General features: G+C 38.6%; 1 protein-coding gene and 1 long non-coding RNA gene across 6 annotated transcripts in view; one reads left to right on the top strand and one right to left on the bottom strand.

The window, feature by feature from the left end:
- The window catches only part of LOC116280326 (uncharacterized), a 91,972-nt gene extending 82,487 nt beyond the window's left edge, over positions 1 to 9,485 (top strand). Inside the window, exons 3-4 of the long non-coding RNA XR_012072131.1 lie at positions 4,344 to 4,423; positions 7,597 to 9,485. This is a non-coding gene — a long non-coding RNA (uncharacterized lncRNA). The remainder of the gene's footprint in view (positions 1 to 4,343; positions 4,424 to 7,596) is intronic.
- The window catches only part of PLPPR1 (phospholipid phosphatase related 1), a 505,983-nt gene that overhangs the window by 79,151 nt on the left and 406,193 nt on the right, over positions 1 to 20,639 (bottom strand). The window lies entirely within an intron of this gene.

Genomic DNA, 20,639 nt, shown 5'->3' with positions numbered 1-20,639 from the left:
ACATGCCACTTTATACTCCTTAAACAGATTAGATTAGATGTATGTGTGCACATGCTGAGGATGTTTGCAAATTCTAGCATGGCGGGGAAGCAGAACACTGCCTAGTTCAATCGAACAGATACTCCCAGGTTACCAGAGAGAAGAAAGGTGGGATAGTCCTGTAAATCATAACCTGGCCCTTTGTGGCAGTGATAATCACCACGAGGTTGAAGGATAAGTCCAGATTTCCCTGTCAAATGCTTCTGTGTCACCTTTTCACTTGTTACCAAGTAGCTGGAGTAAATTCAGTGTCAAGCCAACCCCCAGACCTGGGGCAGAGCTGCTGAGAGTAACCCAGCCGGGAACCTGCACAAACCATCCAGCTACATACATGGTGTCTGGAAACTCCATTCATCTATAGTGAGAGGTCAGGGACCTCTGCATGAGCAGCAGCTTCCTGGCTGTAACGGGAGAATGTGACTTCTCTTCCCCCTTCACCACGGGGGAGAAGCCGGGTGGAGGGGAGTGCTCCCGACAGGACTGGTTTAAATTACCCTTTTCCCTGCTCCTCTGCTGACTTAATCAACTGCCCTAAAGGACACGGAGATGTGAGAGTTTGCATGTGCGTGTATCTGGCGGCAGCTTTAATTATCGCCACTCGCTACCCTTCCCTGGGCTCATTCTAATTGTCTTTGTGACTTTGCTTAGCAACCTATGTAAGACATTTCAGCAATTCCTTTCCCTTTTCTAGTGGTGAAATCTTTCAAATAGTCTTTTTATTATCCCTACTTTAATAGTTTTAGCTTGCTACCTGCTGAGATTGCTATAGTCTTAATCACTACATTTTAAAAGACAGCTGTTAGAAGTTTCTTTAACTGCACAAACAACATCATAACAACTGAACTAAACGTGAAATAAACTGTTCTCATTTCCCATGCTTTGCTAATAATAATAGCTAACATTTGAAAGCTTCCCATGTGTAAAGCACTATGCTTTACCATACAGATTTTTTTCATTTAAATCTTACAACATCCTTGTGAGATAGACAGTATCATATTAATTACATCTATTTTGAAGAAAAGGAAGTTGAGTCTTAGAGAAGTTAAGTAATTTGCCCACGGTCATGCCAAATGGGGCTCTACCTAATAGGACATGGCCAGGACTCCAGCTTAGCAGAACTGGGACTCAAAGATTGTGTTCTGGGCACTCTTTTGTTGGTTCCTTCCGGAATTTATCATTATCTATGCATAATTTTTACATTTCTGCAAACACAGCAATGACTGAGTTTGCTCTTTTCACTCAGCAGAATACTAAGTACACTTTCCAAATAGCTGTCTCATATGCACCAAGGGGATCATTTATATTGATAGTACGTATATTCTTTCAAAAAAAATCAATAGATCATATTTGACTTGAGCATGCTTACTTTGTAGCATTTTTTAAATTTATTATATTAATTTTTTTTAATTTTGGGGGGGAGGTAATTTGGTTTGTTAATTTTTAGAGGAGGTACTGGGTATTGAACCCAGGACCTCACGCATGCTAAGCATGTGCTCTACCACTTGAGCTATACCTTTCCCACCCCGTAGCATATTTATATAGTTTTCAGTTTTTCATCTTTTAACAATAAATCTCTAGTGAACATCTTCATGCATGTAGTATTTTCTAATTTTGACCTATTTCTTGAGGTAAATTCCTAGGAGTGGAGCAACGGAGTCAAAGGTTAGGTGCCTTTTTATAATTCTTCAATATTTCCAAAAGTTTTCTGCCTTATGCCTGTGAGTGCTTTTTGAGGCTACCAGGTTTCTCAGGATGGAAATTCATCATTACTGTAAGTGTTAATTCAACACTTATCTTCTGTTAATAGGGATTTCTTAGAAAATTACTGGGGTAGGCCATTCACTTATATATGGTTCTTTTTTTAATCAATCTCTCTAAACTTTCTGTATAGTATGGACAAAAGTAAACTATGCCTCATGGGCCAAATCTGGCTCACTGCCTGTTTTTATAAATAAAGTTTTATACAAACACAACCACATTCATTCATGTATTATGTATGGCTGCTTTTATGCTACAACTGCAGGGTTGAGTAGTTTCAACAGAGAACATGTGGCTTGCAAATAGAACTGGCTACATGATTTGCAGGGTAAAAAAAGATGAAAATATGGGGCCCTTTGTTGAAAGGTTATTAAGAATTTCAAGATGGCAATGATAGAGTGTTAAATCAAGTGAGGGTCACATGTCCATGAAGTTGGACCTGCCCACAAAACCAAAAACATTTATTATGTAGCCCTTTGCTGACCCCTGGTATCATATTAATTCTAAATCTATTATAATGGGTTTAACTGTTTTTCCTTGTCTATAATTGCTTTCTTTAAAAATTATGTCATTTGTGTCAAAACACTGATGTTTGTTTTCATATATGATAGAATTTTTAGTTTCCTTCAATAATCACTGCCCCAGATATCAGATACATAGTTAAATCTATTTTATACTAGTTCCTTTTAATGGTATGATTTCTTATATTCTATTCAAAATGTTGATTTTAATGTAATTAAGTTAATGATATCTAATTATATGCTAATCTATCAATTTTAAATAAGTCACAATTCCAATTGTAAACATTTTCCTTATTCATTGCGTAGTGATGCCTACCTTATAAGCTTCTTATTTATAACTGGACAATTTTTGAGCTTTTAAATCTGTTTCATTAATTTGATTCTACTTTTTGTTCTTTAACTCAGTGGTTCTCAAGCAGGAATGATTTTGCCCCCTGGGGACATCTGTCAGTATCCAGAGATGTTTTTGGTTATCACAACTGGAGAAGGAGCTGCTACTAGCATCTCAGGAGTAGAAGCCAGGGGTGCTGCTAACCATCTTACAATTTCATGACAGCCCCCACAACAAAGTATCTGGCCCAAATGTCAACAGGGTTGAGAAACCCTACTTTAGCTTTGTATTTTATTTATTGATGCTTTATAGCGTGTTGTAAGTACATTAAATGTCATTTAAGGCCAGCCACCTTCCCCATTCTGCTGCTTTTCAAAGTATCAATTGGTCTTCCTGGATGCCAATTTTTACAAATAAAATTTAGAACGGCCTCTCTCAAGAAGAAAGAAAATTCTTTTCACATTTTGGCCAGAATTGAACTAGTACTACAAATTAACTTATACCCCAGTCAGCCTCCTATTATAGCTCCAGTTTGTATGTAAGTCTTTACCAAGTAAAATTTCCAGGCAGATTTTTCGAGTTTTCTTATTTTGTCATAAATATTTCTCAGGCTTATTCTAAGTATTTTACAAGTTTCTTGCTCTAAAATGGGACCTCCTTATTATTACATGGTTATTTCTGGATACTACTTTTGATTTCAAACAGTTTTACTAAAACTAATAATGTTTGCCTGGTTTCTTTCAATTTTCAAGCCATAAAATAATATAATTAGTAGATTCTTCCCAATGCTTGTTTTTGTTTGGTTTATATAGCATAGGCTTGGACTTCTAAACTAATTTTTAATAAATGTTGATAGAATTTAAAATGTTAAACAGTCAAAGTCAGAAACACTTGAGAAAAATTTAAGCTACATACAGATTTGTGTTAAAGTAGTTATTACTGTTTTTATTTTGATTTTTGATTTTATTACATGGTAAGTATGTGTGTGTATATATGTGTGTATGTGTATATGTATATATTATATATACATATACACACACATTCATATGCACATATACACACATTTAGTCTCTCAAAATATTAATCTAACATCGCAAAGTGCTGATGCGCTAGCCAGGTCAGGATCTGTTAGCATTACAATGATGTGCTTAAGCTCCTTGTATTTCAAGGAGCTATTCAGAAGCCCTCAAGGGTAAAAGATACCGCTGTAGCAGGTCAAACTGTAATTTCCCCCAAATCCCTGCAGAATAACATGATTGATTCTTGAATGAACTTGAACAAAAATATTTCTGACCTAATCTTTAGTCCTTCCATGATAGCAATCCCGAAACCCCTCTTTCCCAGGATCTGTGTTTCCTCATCCATCTCATTACAGACTTTTCTGGTGGCCTCACGTAACAGTCAAGAGTGACTGGACTATACATTCTTTTCACAGATCAAAACTGCAGACAGACAACTCTCCAAACTGACCCTCATTTCTGATTTCTTCTGTGAATATATATAGTCATAGACATTTAGAGTAAGAGATACAATACTGGTGAAACAAATGATCTCATCAAATTATCACACACTTTTTTTCTGTCAGTATTTACAGAAGGTTAAATACTATCAAAACAATGGTACATTTGCATTTGAGGTGTTTATGACTAAACTAGTGCTTCCTTTGCTGCTTCACAGTGTCTTTCCCTTCCCAGGTACAGAGCATTAGACTTAGAATGGCAGTAAGGAGAAATGGAAGGACTGTGAAAATGAACTGCAACCCTAAGGATATTAGGTAGGAACTGATGAGGAACTTCCTTTATACAAAAGGCTAAGAAACCTTTCCCCAAGGTTAAGAAGTCACAGGATTTCCCATGATTGCTCCAGATATTGGATGGGAAAACATACCATAATTGGGTCTAAACTATGACTTTTCATTAATAAGGTTGACATTGGTAAGTGACAGGAAGGTAATATGTGTTTATAAATTTTATGTTTCTGCACATTTTAAAGTTATTTCAATGTTAACCTTAGAATGTCTACTGTGTATAGATGTTAAACATATGCCTTATTTTGAATATACTGCTTGTTAAAAGTATTTGTAAGGATCATATCTTTTTCTGAGCACTTACTCAAAATATTTTATGCATTTTGGATACTCAAATAAGCTCTTGATTTATTGACTAACATTAATAAAGATCTTAAAGGTTTGAAGAGTTATAAAAATGGCTGAACCATTATAAAAATTCTGATGAATTGTAGAAGAAATGGTAAATTAGCATGAAAGGAATGATCAAGTAGACTAGGAAGAGTAATAAAATCCACTGTGACTAAGATGGACAGAGAATATAGGAGATTAAGAATAATGATTAGATCAAAGACAACTGGAAAAACCCTATGACAAATCACATAGCACCTCTAGGTACAAGCACCCAAGGAGCCGTTATTGATGAGGAAGAGAGTTACCTGGGAAACACGTGTTACAGCTGACTCCACCATGACATGCTTGTACTCAATCCTCATGTCACACTTCTCTCTCATTCCTTTTCTACGGATATGTCTTTCTCACTCAGATAGTTTCCTATATATTTGTACTTTACAATGACCCTCAATAACGCAGAGGAATACCCTTCTGACAATTATTTGCCCATATAATCTGAGACCTCTAGTTATTTACTGCTAATAGAATATGGCTCTCTCAAGAATTTGATCATTGGATTCATTAACTATTGTAACTGAGAAGAGTGAAGCAGGTTATTACATTAACTATAACATAAAATGTTTGCATATTTTAATAACTATTATCCCCTCCTAGCATTACACATGTTACTCCAGGTATCATGAGCATTTTGAATTACTACTGTTTAGATTCTAGGAAATGGAGGAGCTATCTCAAGGGCAGTAAAATGTAAAAGTTAAAAGCAAAAACACAGAGTTAGACAACTTAAATTTGAACCTTAGCTGTGTAATCCTGGGCAAGTTAATTAATCTGTGTTTCAGCTTGCTCATCTGTAAAATGGGGTAATAATGTCTGCCTCACAGGGTTGAGTCAAAGATTAACACAAGCTAATTTATGTAAAGCACTTAACATAATATAGCATGTCAGGAACTGTGTTAATATAATAATGTCTATCTACCTCAAGCATGCATGCATCTATCCAACTGGTTCTGTTTCTCCAAAGAACCTTGACTAATATATATTTTCAATTTGGATTCTAAGGTGATGCTTTCTAACCAAAGGACTAAAATCTTTTCAGCATATGAACCCAATCATTAAAAACAAGTCTCCCAGAAGAATTGAGGTCAGAGAGGGACAGAGCTGCAGCATCAGTAAGCCATGCCCAGGGTTAATGAGGAAGGCCTAACCTATAATTCACATTTATTGTTCAGCATGGACATAACCAAATAATCAACCAACTTAGAGAACATTCTCTGGCCAAGTCCACCAGGAACACACCTGTGGTTGAGCAAGTTGGGTTTGTTACTCATTGCCATGAGGGAGAGGGTCCAAGGAAGTGGGCTTCTATCTCTGTTGGGTACTTTCAGAAAGCAGGGATAATTTTATGATTATCTCAATAAATCTTATGTAAGGGCACAGCAGACAAAAGCTATAATTGGTAGAGAAATAGTAGTCACTCCTATTAGCTGAGGAGAGGGGGATGTTTGGTATTTTGTGGCTTGGACGATGTTCATGCTTTATCTGTGTTCAGAATTAAATTCAGAGTGGGCTTGCTTTTGTCTTGATCCATCATTGTCACAGAATGGCTTTGTCTGATGTTGATGTCCTGTGAAATTGTCTACGTGCAGCAGGAGAAAGCCAAGGCCGCACTGATAGCACCAGGCCAGCTCCTGGGTGTTAGGGCTGCTTTTGTCTTTCTCACTATGTTAGTGAACTTCATTTCTGACTGGAGTGGGTGCCCCCTTGTGAAATCTCCTATCTTTTCCATTATTACTTCCAACAGCAACATCTGAATCCTGAAATTAACCAGGGGCTCATAAAACCATAATTATAATTACAGCATGAATATAAAATTAAATTTAATTAAGATTAAAAGTGGAAGGATGCCCAACTTCAATTGTGAAGATGAATAAAGAAGGAAATTACATTCTTTCAAATTCTAGGTTTTCAACACCTCTCCATTTTTATAAGCAAAACTGGCCAACAGCAATGTATAAATTTCACCGTATTCATATGATACAAGGCCAAATTTGGGGGAAAATTGATGGGAGACTGAATCCTCTTGTACTCAAAACCCATCATAAAGAAAAAGAAAGAAGGCAAATCAAGTACCCCCTACAGAGGTCTCTGGAGAGAGGAGTGGGGAACAGTGGCCAGATGTGCCTTCTCTACCTGTTCCTTACCACCAGTTACTACCCCCACACACCCCACAGGGCCCAGGGAGCCCCAGTGCCCTGGAATCAGAATCCAGAGGCCTCCAAACTACTTGCGTCATGATTCACACAAGTCCTTATCTTGTCCCAGATGACACCACAATGCTCTGAAGAAGTACACAGGTCACATTAATTTCTGTGAGGTACATGCAGTTCATACCCCACTACCGTAAAACCAGCAGTATTTTTGCCTATGACGATGCCCTTGTATATTTCCAGCACTAACCATTGTTTGTGGTCTTAGCACACATGGTTGATAATCGCAGCATAAAGCAACTGTCAGGACATAGCAAATGTACATAATATTTGATTTTATAATTCTGAAAGTAATTCTACATGTTAAGGAAACTTAAGTGGTTATAAAACTAATCCATACACTTCTAGGAAGTACTGCTCATTCTTCACATCTAAGACTCCATTATCGCTCAGCTCAAACCTGGATTAATAGTCACTAAACAAACTGTCAGCAGGAATCAGTGTTAACCTTGAGAATAGAGCAAATGATTAGATCAGCGAGGCTGTGATCCAAAACTTCTTACTGGTAAAATAATCCATGTTTGCTAAAATTCCTTCTAGGGACCACCTCAGGAGCTGAAAAATGAACAAACCTGGAATGGGCAGATTCCTTCACATTCATTTGACGTGGAAATCAAATCGTTTGGTTAGCAAGAAAATTCCACCGTCAGCTGCTCAGAATATGTTGCTGATTTTATCCTCTGCATCTTCAAGGTTTGGACCAAATATAAGTCCCTCGTCAAGAATCTGTTGATTCTATCTTTCTGATCAATAGACAGTGGAAAGGAGATTGTGTTGACGGTAGAAGCACAGACTACTGGGCTGTGGAGGTGCTGGTGAACTGAACGTGCCCCCCAGATCTGAGGAAAGACCCTAAACAGAGAGACAGACAAGCGGGTGGTTCATTCTTTCCACAACTACCTTAAGGTTGGGTCCTGTCTGTAACAGATCTCTGCTAGAAGGTCCATATAACACACAGCTCTACTAGACAGGAGAAACTCACAGAAGAAACAGAGGCTGCCTCTTTGGATACCATGGACCTCATGCCTGAGCATATTTGTTTAGTTTCTGCAGAAGTTTTGTGGAGAAACGTGGAGTATGCTTTATGTGACTGCAACACAGAACCTGGGCTCTCAAACGTTTATGTGCGTCAGAATCACCCAGAGGGCTTGTTAACGCACTGATTGTGGGCCCACCCCTAGCCTTTCTGATTCGGGACATCGGAGTGGGAGTTGTGCATCTGTCTAAGTTCCAGCGTGATGCTGAGGCTACCCATTGGATACTGCCCCTCGAGCCCCACAGTCTAATTCCTCACTTGATTAGTTTCCGAGCTCTCTGAGGGCTGGCTTCTTTTCTCCTCCGGGGCTCTCATGGGGTTGTGCAGCAAATGATTGAGAGTGAGTGAGTGAGGAAGCCAAGACACAGAGGGACAAAACGGCAGGCCCGAGTTGGGTACTTCTCTTTGTTTAGCCAGGCCAAAGTGGGGAACTATTAAGGAGGTAAGAGTGGCCAGAGAGATCTATCATTGTAAATATGAAAGGTACCAAATTATAGTTTACAACTAATTAGAACTTGCACGAGTCGTTTAGAAAACCACTCCAAAGGATGCTTTAGAAATTTTCTTTATCCTTTTTTCTGACTGCTGTGGCAAAAGTACTTAATGGAATTACCTTTACAAATACATTAATTTATTCTACCCTGAGGATATTATATTCAATGATTTGACAAAACTAATCTGAGCTAATAACAGACACACGTTTACTGAGACTAAGCACATTTTCCAGTAGAGAGATACCTAGCCATTTGGAACAAATGACAGTTGAGGTATAAAGATGAAAGAATGGCTGTAATGCCCAAAGGAGGTACCAGGGTGACTAAAACGCAAAGGTAAAATGTGAGCCGACAAAGAAAACTCACAGGGGGCAAAAGGCCCACCACAACCGCTACCAGGAAATTTTCAACCACTGACAGATGCTCAGGTTCAAGAGGTCTGTCTCCAAAGGATGCATCAGCAAGAACCACACCTTCTCAGAGCACTTGGTTCCCTCCAGTGAAGTCAGGCAATCACTGCCCTTAACTTCCATTCTGCCAATGAATTACCCCATGCATACTGACCCTTAAAACATTCTAAATCTATTCCACAGACCAGAGTTGAAATCTCAAAGCCTATAGGGATCAATATAAGTAAGTGAAATTAAGAGAATATAAGGTAGTAATGGAATTTGGTTAACCAAATAGTCTACGTTCTGTTTAAAGGGGAAGCTCAGATAAATAATGAGGTCCTACTGTATAGCACAGGGAACTATATTCAATACCTTGTAATTGCCTATAATGAAAAAGAAAAAAATAAATACACAATCACTATGCTTTACCCCAGAAACACAACATTGTAAATCAACTATATTTCAATTAAAAAATAAAAATAGTGCAGCTGAAAGAAAGAAAGAAAATGTAGCAAAATGTTAACAATTAAAAAAAATAAACGAGAAGCTCTTTCCCAGCTCCAGGAGATTGTTTCACTGTGGAAGGTGATCCCAATGTTACCAGCTCTCCCGATGTTTTGAGAGGGATCAGAGATTGGAATTTCACATAAAGTTTCCTGACTGTTAAAACAGTGTGATTCAAACAAAATATGTTTGCAGGTAGGATGAGGCTGTCAGCCTTCCATTTAGAACCTCTCCTTAGACTCTAGGAAAACAGGACAGGAAAGGACTTTCTAGTTACCTACTTCTGGGTATGTCCTCTGTCCCTCTCACCCCCCTTGAAGAGCACTCCTTCTGTTTTAAAACTCTCTCAGGCTCAGAATTCTTTCCCTAGTTCCTGAAGGACAAGCCAGGGAGATCATGTTTTCACCAGAAAGTCTTTGATCACCCCATATGCTGAGATACTGTCCATTAGTGATGTACTCGCCATTGGTGGGGAGAGGGGTGGCTTGGTGTCACACAGTCTGAAGATGACGAAACGGGTAGGCGCTTAGGTCCCCACACTCACCCTCACGTTCTCCTCACCCCTGTCATTCCGTCTCTGGCTGCTGGAACAATATTCTGAAAATGCATGCAGGCTGTAAGAAAGAAGGTGCTTTGCCCAATTACTTGGAGTATGAAGACTATCAAACCAGAGCTGGAGAAAACCAGAGCGTTGGGGGAAACAGAGCAAAACCAAACCAAACCCAAACTGAACCAAAGAATTAAAAGGACTTGAAGAAAACTCTGCTTAATTCTTCCAGGTCAGGTTCAATTAAAGGACAGAGAGCAGCCCTTGTACTAATCCTGCAGGTCAGTGTGGTCTAATGCTTCTAGTTCCTTCTCATCCTCATTTCTTATTAAAGGAACAAGTGAGGAGAAGTGCAGGGGATTGGGTAGACTTTTCTTGAGGGCTTATTTTTCTATTCATTTACTGAATCAATATTAACTTATATCTGTAATGCATGGAGCTTACAGTCTATCAAGTGAGACAATTAAAAAGCAACTTCAAAAAAGCAGACAAATAAAAAAGCCAATAAATTAAAACATGGATTATAAAAGTATAATCTGGCAAATAAAAGTATAATCTGGAAAATAATCTGGATAATGCAAATAATTATAGAGGAAAATCACTTCACTCACATGTATATGTTGTATATTTTGTGTGTTCATACTCCCTACCTAGGGTAGAAGGAGAGGTGACGTCCTTTTTTGGAGGGATTCCAACAGGGAGAGGCTACTATGTTCACTATAAGTCCCACGTAGGCAGTGGAGGGGTAGCTCTGGTGGTCCACTTTGTGCACTGACAGGGAGTGACAAACCCCAAGGTCCTGTGTACCTAGTGATGCTGGGACCCTCTTCTGCCCTAGTGGATTCCTGGAGCAGCTCTGAGTTCCCAGAGGAAAGAGAAACTCCAGGTACTGGTGGAAGTTGCAGCAAAAATGTAATTATCCCACGGAAAGTGATATATTTAGCAACTGAGCAAGAAAACCTGGGTGTCGTAGCTGGCAGCTGAATCAATGTTCATTTCCAACATCTTTCGGGAAGATAACCTGCTGGCAAAGGATCCAAGTTTAAACCTACTCTTTTCCCATCCCCACCTCTGCCCCTGTGCTGTAGAGCAAGAGAACCCTGGACAGTCGGCTTGTAACACAACAGGACAGATCAGGAAAGGTACGCAAGCAGCTCAGACTCTGGGAGAAAGCTCAGGCAGAGACTGGAGCAAACAGAGTCTTGGGTTGGTATTTCAAAGAGGCGCTTGTTTTACTAAACATCCTCAGATCTGCTTCCTTGAAAATCACTGAATAATGACTATACTCAAAGTAAACTTCCAGAAAGTTCATCAGAAGGCTCTGGGCCTGAGCCTGGACATCACATGTGTTTATTGTGTGTGAGTGGCCAAGGCTCATCCACTGTCTTCCTTCCTATGGATTCAGACATTCACAGAGTCTTCTGTTCGACTGACAAAGTCCTGAGTTAAAAGGCTTTCAGATAATCATATGTCAGTAGTTTTGAAATCTTTTTCAACCTCCCTTTTGAAACACAGTCCAGTTCCTATAAATCCTTTGGTCTCTGAGACTTGCATTCTCACATTTGTCCGAATCCCTGAGGAAATGTGTTGGTGGAATTTGTGGGCTTCCCCAGCTCCCACCCCCATGAGGCTGTCGCCCTCTTCCAACCATCAGTTGAGAGTCTCTCTAAGGAGACGTACAGCATTCCTCTGTGCCTTTCTCACAATTATAGGAAAGATTGATTCCTAAACTGAGTAAAACTGAGTAAGCTTAAGAGAAACTTACATTTGTCTGAGCCTGGATATTTTACACAAGCCCAGAGGTACAGGACACTCAAATAACAGTCATGGGAAAGTTCAAACATGACATTAGTTCAGTGCTGACATGAGGCCCAGCACCAAGAAACAATTCAATAACTATGTACTTAATAAATGTCAAGAGAAATATTTGAGCATTTCTAAGGTCAAAGGCTAATCTATGATACGATAGATTTTTTAAGTGGCTATATCACATTCAAAGGGAACTGTCAATGGGAATTTAAATATCAAAAAATAGGTGAAAATGTAAAACAAAATGCTTAAACGTATATATGTCCCCAGTAACAATGACACTTCAGGTGTGCATTCACACCCACTGGCTGTTTTCCTGTAGATGTGAAAACATTCACCTATGATTTACTGCTGTTTAGAAACACCCAATTTCTAGAATTGACAAGACCTCTTCTTGGAAAAGAGATTTTTTTTCAAAAGCATTTATTACATAAGCATCTCAAAGAATTTTCCTCAAAATTAGATCCACCAGCTAACTGCACTGAGCATCATATGGAGTCATTGTCTAAAATGTCGATTCTTCATCAACCATCTTCTCTGCATCTAATACATGAGGAGTTAGAACTCTGTATTTCTAACGCTTCTATTGATTCTCATACACACTGAAGTTTTAGAGCCATTGCACTAAGACCTTGAGAGTAGGGAAAGATTATTTCCAAAAAGAAACAAAAACACACAATGAACTTGTGAAGACTCCTTGTAGACACAAAGATTTTGCAAGCATTAAAGACTCCATTTTCCTTCCAACAGGAATCTAAATATAATCATAATAATTACACTGTGTTGGTAACAAAATTATGGGAACCATTAGTACCTTAAGTTACACTGTCATTATTAAAATAAAATCTACAAGAAGCTGTAGAATGATCTGGTTACCACACTTCCTCCCACCCCAGCACATACACACACACCTCTTCTCCAAAGGCAGGACCTCAACCTCTTTCAGAGACCCTGGTAAACCTGAACCTCACCCACTTTAATGATCTGTGCCAGACTAGACTGAACTGGGAAGAGCACAGATCCTATACCTAGATGCTCCCAGCTACTAAACAGTTCCACAGTTGAATTTGACTCAAAGCTCTGCTGGAATCTCAGACATTCCAATTAGCCCCAATAAGAAAGTATTGACCCTTCTAGAGAAGCTAGAGAATCTTAGAGATGACCCATTCTGTACTTCCAGGGCCCTGAAGACCCAGTCTAGAGTGGAGCTGCTCTGCGGGGAGATGAACAGGCACACGCAATGGCAAAACGCTAACAGAAGAGCTGGGCTGTGGCTTTGCTTCCTCAATACATGGGGGCAGCAGCTGCAGAATGCCCATCAATGAAATACAGCTGGGCCTCCCATCCAGCGCTCATACCATTTGCATCCTCAGCTGAGCATCAGCCAAGCCCAGGCACATTCCCTGAAAGGAACCAGTGGGAAGGTCAGAGTCAGGGATGAGTAGCAGCGGTGCTCCCACAGAACGTGAACCTTCCTTCTCTTTGACCTCTCCATCACAATGTCATGTTCATCTTTACCTCAAAATACCTGATTTCCTTTTTCATAGTGTAACATGAAATCCTCAAAGAGGGAATCTGGGGTAGGTGAGCCCTACAAATGGGTTTGAACTGATTGCCCCTCCCCTTCACCCACGACTCTGCCTCTTGGGAACCAACAGGATGAAACCTGACATTTATTACGATATGAGACCAATACATAGGCTAAATCAGCAAAACAAAACAACAAAAACTGCAAGGTTGGATTTTTTTTAAACATTAAGGAATAGAGAATCCTTTTATACTAGTATCATCCTGCTGAGTTTATGAAGACATATGGGAAATTAAGAGCAACTGGCATTACACAGGGAGGCAACCTTAGGTTATTTTCACATAAATTTTCAACCGACATTCATCTCTATAGACCACTTAATCGTGTCAGTCACAAGAAAAACAAAGATATAATTCTCATTCTCAAATTCCCTTTCCTGTTGTGAGCCTACATAGAAAATCTATTCTCATTTCTAAGTGGGAGAAGAAATGATTTGCTTTTAGGGGCAAAAATCATTAGAAAAGGATATATTCTGAATGCCAGAACAATGTGTCTCATTTTTGGAGTAAAAATAACTACAGAATAAATAGATACGCATGTTACAGAAATATGTAATTTGCACATATGTGTAAGTGTATTTTTTCCTCCCAGTTTCTACTTGATCCACATAACAGATACAAGTCCCATTGCCTTATTTCACAGGAGAATCATACTTGAAACTAGAAGAAACCATGTTCAATCTGTCCATTTTACAGGTCAGCAAATGAGGCCTAGAAGGTTCAGTGCAATTTCTGCAAGGCCACAGTCTACAGGGTCACATAAAAAGAGGATGAAAACCTAAATTCCCCCATTCCTGGCCCAATACTGTTTCCAAAGGACCATGAAGTCCTTTTTCCCTAGGGTCTCTAACGAGATCCCCTATTGCTTAGTTAAAAATCATAAAAAGCACTTTCATTGCTCCATCTGTAATGCAGCCTGGTGTGTAAGACGTCCCAGTGGTATGATGGAGTTAGCACAGACACTGCTGTCCTGCTGCTTTTTAGAGATGGCACTGCCCCCGAATCACTTAGCCCTGACAAAGTTGATACCACTGAAAACATGCATCTGCAGGAGGTAAGTAAAAATCAATGATTTCAGGTCTGAGTCATTTGACATTTCTTATAGCTCTTGGCAAATTCCATTCAGTTCTGTACAGTAAGAGTGTATTGAGCATTACAGGAGAGGCAGCCAGTGCCCTGCCCATAGTCCCTTGGCATTCACTGTTTTCTCGCAAAGTGATTCTCTGCCTGAAGCCTTTCTGAGGTATGGGAGTATGCTGGCTGCATGCAGGGCTGGCCAGAGCACCCAGGAATCAGTGCCCCTTGGAGTAAGACTCAAGCAACGATGCAGCTACCATACCACAATACTCCAGCTTCTTCGCCCCTCAGCTGAGACAACCCTGAGGCATGTTCTAGACAGCCGCCCAGAAGTCTCTACTATGCACTGAGCCCCAGTTCTCCACCATGGGCACCTACTCTTCAGTGCACCGTGTCTTAGCTTCATTTCTTTTCCATTGCTAACAGGTACTTCCAAACCACTTGCACTCAAATCTTTGTTTCAGGGTCTGTTCTGGAAAAATCCAACCAAAGACAAGCATATATACTCTGTACAAATTACTCTTCTATAATAGGTCTTGAGATATGTAGAGGAAAAAGATACCATCCTAGCCTTCAAAAGGTAAGACCTCTAGGAAGGTAACCACAAAGGTAAGACAAGAGAAGACACAGTCCTTTGGGAGGAGACTAGAGATACAGACAATAAAAATATGTTCACTAATGAGATTCTCACAATGAAAAGGAGAATTTGCCATTAAGAACTCAGCACGAAATTCTCTAAAGCAGGAAGGAGTCAAAATACCTAAGTAGTACCATTACACACATCAAATAAACAACCGAGGTTCTGATTTCACTTGGAAATATGTCAAGAGTTTTTATCATTGCTGCCAATGTAAGCTTTAATAATCAATCCAAAAGGAAAGATTTCATACAACTCAGGCTTGTTTTTTTCATGGCAAGATTAGGTACATAAACCCCTAAACTGGCTGAACAAGATTAATTGGCTATTTTACATCTTGTGCCTGAAGAGTGTCAGAATGATCAGTCTTTTCATTCAGTTTTGTCAACATATACTCATTTATGTGCAAGGCAAACAAATTATATAATTAAATTTTGTGTATGTCACTAGGTTGACAAAGACCACAGAAAAGGAAAATTACAGGCCAATATCACTGATGAACATAGATGGAAAAATCCTCCAAAAACACTAGCAAACTGAATCCAACAATATGTTAAAATGATCATACACCATGATCAAGTGGAATTTATCCCAAGGACGCAAGCTTTTTTCAACGTCCACAAATCAATTAATATGTTACACCACATTAACAAATTGAAGAATAAAAACCATATGATCATCTCAACAGATACAGAAAAATTTTTTTGATAAAATTCAACATTGATTTATGATACAAACTTTCCAGAAACTGGGCACAGATGGAGCACATACCTCAACATAATAAAGGCTATATATGACAAACCCACAGCTAACATCATAATTAATGGGGAAAAGCTGAAAGCTCAGGAACAAGACAAGGATGCCTACTCTTGCCACTTTCATTCCACATAGTTTTGGAAGTCCATAGCAATCAGAGAAGAAAGAGAAATGAAGGGAATCCAAGTCAGAAAAGAAGATATAAAACTGTCAGTGTTCATGAATGACATGATATTATACATAGAAAACCCTAAAGAAGCAACCAGAAAACTACTAGGACTCATCAATGAATTTGGCAGAGTTGGAGGATACAAAACTAACATACAGAAATCAGTTGCATTTCTATACACTAACAACAAAATAGTTTAAAAAAAAAGAAGAAGAAATTAAGGAAACAATCCCATTTACCATCACACCAAAAAGAATAAAATACCTAGGAATAAACCTACCCAAGGAGGCAAAGGACCTGTATACTGAAAACTATAAGATACTGATGAAAGAAATTGAACATGACATAAACAGATGTAAAGATATACCATGTTCTTGGATTGGAAGAGTCAATATTGTTAAAATAACCATAATACCCAAGGCAATCTACAGATTCAGTGCAATCCCTATTAAATTACTAATGACATATTTCACAGAGGTGGAACAAAAAAAGTTACAATTTGCATGGCAACACAAAAGACCCCAAATAGCCAAAATGGTCTTGAAAAAGGATAATGGAACTGGGAAAATCATGCTCCCTGACTTCAGACTATACTAGAAAGCTACAGTAATCAAAACAGTATGGTACTGACACAAAACACATATATAAATAGAACAGGATAGAAAGCCCAGAAATTAACCCATGCACTTATGGCAATTAACCTACAACAAAGGAGGCAAGAATATACAATGGAGAAAAGACAGTCTCTTCAACAAGTGGTGCTGGGAAAACTGGACAAGACTACCTGTAAAAAACTGAAATTAGAACACTGTCTAACACCAGATACAAAAATAAACAAAATAAATTAAAGACCTCAATGTAAGACCAGATACTATAAAACTCCTAGAGGAAAACATAGGCAGAACACTCTTGGACATAAACCACAGCAGTATTTTTTTTGAACCAGCTCCTAGCATAATGGAAATAAGAGCAAAAATAAACAACTGGGATCTAATTAAACTTAAAAGCTTTTGCACACTAAGGATACCATCAACAAAACAAAAAGACAGTCTGCAGAATGGGAGAAAATATTTGCAAATGATGTGACCAACAAGGGAATAATTTCCAAAATATATACAGTTCATACACCTTAATATAAAAAAAAAACAAGCACCCTAATAAAAAATGGGCAGAATACCTAAACAGATATTTCTCCAAAGACATCCAGATGGCCAACAAACACATGAAAAGATGCTCAAAATCACTAATTGTTAGAGAAATGCAAATCAAAACTACAATGAGATATCACCTCACACCAGCCAAAATGGCCATCATTAAAAAGTCTACCAATGATAAATGCTGGAGAGGGTATGGAGAAAAAAAGGAACCCTCTTATATTGTTAGTGGGAATGTAAATTGGTGCAGCCACTATGGAGAACAGCACAGAGATTCCTCAAAAAAATAGATGTACCATATGATCCAGCAATGCCACTCCTGGGCATATATCCAGAGGGAAATATAATTTGAAAAGACACATGTACCCCAATGTTCACAGGAGCACTATTTACAATAGCCAAGATATGGAAACAACCCGAATGTCCATCAACAGATGACTGGATAAAGATGTAGTATATATATGCAATGGAATATTACTCAGCCATAGAAAAGAATAAAACAATGCCATTTGCAGCAACACGGAGGGACCTGGAGATTGTCATTTTAAGTGAAGTACGTCAGAAAAAGAAAGAAAAATACCATATGATATTGCTTATATGTATAGTTTATTGTACAGGAATCATACCATAACAAAGAATTTAAAAAAAAAGAATAAATGACCATAACATTACATTGGCTTAAAAATTGGACTTGATGTAATCTTGGAATTAAATTTCAAGAGAAATACAAAGAGCTTTGCCAGTCACATGTATCAATGACAACTTAGACTGGTGCATATTATATTTAAAGGATGAACTTTATAAGAGAAAAATGCATCACAGAGCAAAGAATGAAGCCTGTGAAAAATAATATACTGCAGCAGGACAAGATGCTATTATTTATAGTTCTTGAAAAGTATAACATTTCAGTTATACTTATATTCAGTTCAGTCCAGAGTCTGTCATTTTGGTATGATTGTCTGGGCTTATGAACCCACAGAAGAAGAATCTAAGAGTCTGTGAGGATCCAAGTATTGGTGCGTCCATTCCACATTACAAAGAATGCTTGGTTTAAGGTGACAGGCCATTTCTCGGGAAAACTGATAGGGAAGATGTTACCATGTGGTACACATCGTGGGAATAACGTGGTCTGGAAAAGGACACAATGTAGGTGAGTGGATTGAGGAAAGCACTCTAGGATAGAATCTGGGAAATGGCACTTGGGTGTGGCTGGTTCTCACTAAGACTGTCACCCTGGGAAGGTCTCACAAAGACAGGACTCAGAGTCATAAGGGAATAAGGGTCACTGGTGTAGTGCTAGATGGAGTCTACTCTTCAACCGCCTACCACTTGGCAAACCAGTCTCTGCCTGAACCCTCCAGTGACAGAGAACTCTCCCTATCAATCCATTCACTACATATATCATTTAACAAACAAAAAACTCGGCAAACACATGCAAATGTCACTATTAAACAGAACATGGCTAAGTAAATCTTATTATCTCAATGATGTGAGAAAGAGAAATCACAAGGGCATCTGGTAGTCCTTTAGGCTATAAAGCACCTTTCCCCCTTAGATATATTTGTAGGAGGTACTCCGGCACCCTGTTTGAAGTTGGGCATGGCCACAGTTTTGTTGCCTGGGCTAAGGAAATGTGGGTGGAAGTGACCTCTACCAATTACATATGAAGTATTAAAAGTCTGTGCTCTGAATTTCTATGTTTGCTTCTCCTTACCAGAGTGATCATGGAAATAAGTGTTGAGGTGGTGCTTCCAACAGGATGGGTCCTGGGGTGTTTGGGATGGGCATAGCTCCCTCCCACCAACTACCTAGAACTTGTGGTGTGAAAAATTAGCCTGTGTGTGTTAACCACTGAGATCTAGGCACTGTCTGTTATTGTTGCAAACTCTATCCACACTGATTGTTAGGGTCAGTTTTAGCTAGGATTATTTCAAAATGCCAATTTATCAGATAGCGCCTTGGTCGATTTTTCTATATATCTACAGCAATAGTAGAGGGGCATTAAACACAACTCAAGTTCAAATACTTTAACACTAAAAAGGGGTGTAATTGCTTAGCCTTTTTAACTTACTGAGTCACAAAATGAACACATATTAGACAAGTGTTCATATCTGAGAAAAGTATATGCACCAAATTCAGCTTAGTGGTTACTTCTGGATAGGCAAAGAAGAAAATGGAATCCTATAAAGGAACAGTACATGTGAGGGTCACTTATGTCAGTGACGTTTTATTATTACTTTAAATCTGAACCACATAATATCAACATTGAAGGCTTTATACAGCTAAGTAATTGAATATTTTCTATTATATAGAGTATGCTTCAGCTCATACAAAATACATTTTTAAAAGAAAGTTACTTAACAATTATTGAAGTCAAAGGATTTTCTGATTATCATCAGCTAACCTAAACCTCCAAAGAAAATACCCTACTTCCTGAAGAGTTCTAGACAGTAGAGATTTACCTGGATCAAAATACAATAATACTCTTTAAGTTCTTAAAGGATGGCATATTGTAGAAAGGGAAATACACATTTCAACATTTCTATATATTTGAATTCTGGCCTCTGGAAAGATTTCCTTACCCTATGTTGGTTCTCCACTGGAGAAAGTTCCCTTCTTCAATATGACTATGAGGCCAATGATTGTGTCTACATATAAGCAGTGGAAAGAACATAAGATCTGAATGTATGTTAAGTGAAAATTCCAACTTTGTAACACCTATTGGCTGTGTGGCCTTGAGTAAGCCAATGAACTTCTCCGTTTCTTCATTTTGAAATTTAAAAAGTAAAGAGAAATTCCTCTTGCATAGGGTCCATGTTATCTTACTGATGTTTTTCAGTACCCCAGTTTTAGAACAGAACACCATGCAAATGTCAATATGGTGTATTTAATGGTATAATATGTTTATGTGGGGATTTTAAAAAAATCTGAAACCTGAATAACTTACATCTTGAGATGTGTGCAGAGAGTTATATATTTCATTAAAATGTTGACAAGAGCGGAGCTGCTCTTATTCTGACCTCATCCCTGCCCTATTCAAAGCCCTTTCATGGTAACTTACGGTTGTTATTACCACTTTTAAAGTACCAGTGAGGTGCACAGCTTTTCTTATACTTCTTAGAGATTTAAATTTTCTCCCAGAGTCAGACCAGGCCTTTTATTTTCTTTGAAAGGATGAAGGAGAGGAGACCAGTGAGGAAAACAGGAGGAGGGAATGGAAAGGGGGTCACAGAAAGAAGGGGCTAGTTCTCTTGGAGTCCAGTCATCTGATTCCCCTCAAAACCTTATTTGCTCCTCTCTTGCTTTTTCATCCTCCAAAGCCAGACCCATTTTCTTAGTCCTAATTTGTTTTTCCCTCATAAGAATTTATTTTAATTGGGATCTTGATCCCAAAATATCCAACTTGGAGAGATTCAATGCT

The sequence above is a fragment of the Vicugna pacos genome, chromosome 4 (genome assembly GCF_048564905.1).
Source record: "Vicugna pacos chromosome 4, VicPac4, whole genome shotgun sequence".
Lineage (NCBI taxonomy): Eukaryota > Metazoa > Chordata > Mammalia > Artiodactyla > Camelidae > Vicugna > Vicugna pacos.
This window is presented reverse-complemented; position numbering and strand designations above follow the sequence as displayed.